At 37.5% G+C, this 3,640-nt stretch overlaps 1 long non-coding RNA gene and 1 pseudogene across 1 annotated transcript; one reads left to right on the top strand and one right to left on the bottom strand.

Moving 5' to 3' along the window:
• Nucleotides 1–443: 443 nt before the first annotated feature.
• On the top strand, nt 444–1,456 carry LOC102598837 (uncharacterized). The gene is made up of 3 exons (XR_369034.2): nt 444–522; nt 619–685; nt 1,096–1,456. It is a non-coding gene; the product is annotated as an uncharacterized lncRNA (long non-coding RNA).
• A 1,006-nt stretch (nt 1,457–2,462) lies between these two features.
• Nucleotides 2,463–3,634, bottom strand: LOC107059305 (putative disease resistance protein RGA3; annotated as a pseudogene).
• Between the last annotated feature and the right edge of the window lie 6 nt (nt 3,635–3,640).

The following is a 3,640-nucleotide window of genomic DNA, read 5'->3' as shown; positions in this document are numbered from 1 at the left end:
TAATGCATGCATTATTTTTCTTAATACACTCTACCAAACGACCCCTAAATGTATTATCAAATTCTCGAGATTTTCTTACGCCAAATATGAAATGAATGGCATTGTGCGGATTCCTCTTTCCCCAGGTTTCCTTCATTATTCATTACAAGGATCTGTATTTACTATTAAAAAGCTTTATTCTAGATAGTTTGAGAAGACAAAGTAAGGAAGCAGTGTACCGCTGTTTTAGAAGAGTGATAGGTGTCCCCAATGGATGACATTTGTGTTCTTAACAAAATCAAGTGAAAAAGGCTTGCGCTGGGAAGACTCCCAATTTGGTTTGTGTTGGACATGGTTTTAGAGTGGAGTCTGGTGATGCAGTCAAACTTGATTGCGATGTCTTCGATTTGGTGTACACATAATTTTGTTAAACATCTGAAATATGCGGTTAGTAACTTGTGTATTCCTTCTCAGGTGTTAAAGAATTTCCTTGATACTGCTGAGGCTGAAGTCAAGTCTCTCACTACTCTTTATATTGAAGTGGTGAGTTTCTTGCATCCATTGTCATATTTTAAATCCTCCTGGATGTCTAAGCCATGCCAAGTTTGCTGATTGTTTTTCTATCTTGTAAATCTGCAGGGAAGGAGTGCAGACTCCCTATCCCTATATTTTGGCGAGGATCCAGCTCGATGCCCCTTTGAGCAAGGTTAGAGATACATATGTTTTAATTTTTCTTGCTGTATTATCACTTATCAGTCATCTGGTAAGATTTCTGGAAAAGAAAAAACTACAGTCGTTTGGCTGTTTAACAAACACTCTTGGTAATATAGCTATTCCAGTAGCGTTTATCAGTGATACAATCTTTTTAGTTGTCTGACTTTATGTGAAGATTATGGGATGCAACATTTATGGCCTTTGTAGCTGTTGTTGAGTGCATATTGCCATTGGCTAGATTTCTCGAATTACATTTGTCCTTAAGATCTTGTTTTAACCGGTGTGAAAATTGCTTTAACAGATTTTTCCTCACCAACTCTTTAACCGGGCATTTCTTTAAATCTCGTTTTGATGTTTGTGACAAACTTTGTCAGTCTTCATTTCCCTTCTTTCTGGATGCAGTGACACAGATTTTGGTGGTGTTCATGAAGATGTTTAAAAAATCACGCGATGAGAATGAACAAGCAGCTGATGCTGAAAAGAAGAAACTGGAGAAGGAAGCTTTGAAGGAACAAGTGGCTGCTAGTTCTTCTGGGAAGAAAGGAGTTGGTGATGCTGATAGAGTAAAACTGAATTTTTTAAATCAGTTACATGCTGTGTGATCAGTTCAAATTGACCGACGCTTCTAGTACTCCATAAACTGCTAGAATCAGTCAAACTTTCTTGATGATAGCAGTTCTGCTTATATGCCACTGACTTCGGTGTACGATTTAGGTTTTATAGTTAGTTATATCTGTACATAATTACCATAGTTAAATTGGCATTTTTTTTTGCCTTTTAGAATCGCGCACAATTGCCATTGTTACTACATTTTTGTTATCTGAATGTGGTAAAAACTGAGACCTTAAGCATATAAAGGGTTTCCAAGTTGTACATATTGAAGTTCCATATTGTACAAGAGAAATTCAAGATAAACTTATCTGGAGTGACAGATCTGTGTACCTATGTTATTTTTTTTAATTGCATATTCTATTTAATAGCAATAGAAGTTTTTACTCTTAATTATTATCTCCATGTTGGACACCTTTACTATGGACATCTATTGTTTGCTTCTTTTGTTCTATTTGGAAATGACAGACTATCCAATATGAACTTTTCCACATTAATATTTGCTTATGAATTGAATAAATGACTTAAGAGAGCACATTGAACTATCTGGATAACCGTTCTGGAATATGGATCTTAACGCCATTCCTTGCTTATGAACCTCTTCCTCCTTCATCAATTTGTTTAGCTTTTGTGCGCTATATTTGGTGTTTTTCCCATGTGCCACAAGATTCATTCAGAAAGTGATACTCAACCACTGTTAGCCAATAATTACAACATTAACAAGTATAATACAAATGGATCTTACATTCAATGGCAGGAAGCAGTATGGGAGACTCACGAACAAAGAAACAATTACATATACATAATACTTTTAACTTATGTATAAACACATCCGGAATGAGAGACTTGAACCCTACAACTCATTCTGTAAATACCAATATCCAGATTAGGAATGTGAGCAATTTTATGCCAGTCTTCTCCTATTCCCTTCTCACATCGCTTTAACACTTCTGGACATTCAATAATTCTCAAACTTGAGATGCTGCAATCCCTCCGGTAAATATTTTAGCATCTTGCAGTACTGGAGAGATAGCTGTGTGAGTGAAGTTAAACCTTTCACCCCTTCCTCTGGGAGACTCTCTAGTGCATAACAATATTCAATTTTCAGACGCTTCAAAGCATTGCGACTAGCCAGGCTGGTAGGCAGCTTTTTGAGATTGTCAAGGATTTGAGATTTGCAAAGCTTTTGAACATCTCTTCTGGGAGCGAAGTAGCTTTGTTACGGCATAAGTTTCCAATTTCTTGACAGAAGAAAGGGTCGGAATAACAAACAGAGGGCAACAGTAAATTTCCATCTTCTCAAGCACATGGAATTGGTCTTCACCTTCCATTCTCTGCAATCCTTTCAGATTACAAAGACCACCTATTTGAAGTTTTCTCAGAGATGGAAACCTTATTCTTGTGGGGAATCCAGAATCAACACCAATATCCACTTCGTCAACATACTCCGCACACCCCCAGTGTAACTCTGGACTTTCTAGGCAAGGCAGATCACCAAAGGGTGGTAAGCACGAGCAGTTTTCACACCCTCTAATTATAATAGAGACAACATTTTTCAAAACTGAGTGATGTATCCAGTCTGGAAGAAGGAATCCTCTGAAGCCAGTGATTGATAAAAATATTGGGGTGTGGTTTGAGGGCTTCAAACACTTTAACTTCTTCTGATTCATATCTATGTGGTTGTCTTTCATCCCAACTCATACTTAAAGAATGCAGATTCCCTTTTGCAGATATATTGGTTTGTTTTGTGTCCTTATCATTCTTCACCCTCTCAAGTTGTATAATTGAAATTGAGCCATAGAGATTCAGGTTTCGTAGTTCATCAAGTTGACAACCTTTCTTCCTTCCCACAGCAAAGCAATCTAGAGTCTTAAGGCATGTCAAAGATCCTATCCTTGGTGGCATACAAGCCAATGGACAGCCATCAAGTAAAAGATTTCGGAGACTAACAAGTTTACTTGTTTGTTTTGGCAAACAACAAAGTGAATGGCAATATTAATTGTAGATCAAGAGTCTGCAGATTTTGAAGCTTGCATAACTGCTTTGGAAGACTACGAATTCTACTATTGCCAGAGAGGTCCAGGTATCTTAAATGTACTAGATCTCCAATGGAAGATGGTAACTGCTCAAGTTCTGCGTATATTAGATCAAGCACTCTTAAGGAGACAAACTTTATCAAGAGTGAAGGAGAGTAAGAAGGCACCAATTCAGCGAAGCCAATGGACATTCTATGTGAGTAATCTCCTACATTTGTTTCGCGGATATTGCTGCTTGATGCGCTTGCCGAAAACAGAGATGTAGCCAAATCATGGATGAGATCATGCATCTTGAAATAAGT

The sequence above is a fragment of the Solanum tuberosum genome, unplaced genomic scaffold, assembly GCF_000226075.1.
Source record: "Solanum tuberosum cultivar DM 1-3 516 R44 unplaced genomic scaffold, SolTub_3.0 scf01164, whole genome shotgun sequence".
NCBI classification, from domain to species: domain Eukaryota; kingdom Viridiplantae; phylum Streptophyta; class Magnoliopsida; order Solanales; family Solanaceae; genus Solanum; species Solanum tuberosum.
The sequence above is the reverse complement of the archived record's forward strand: the minus strand, read 5'-3'. Positions and strand labels throughout refer to the sequence as shown.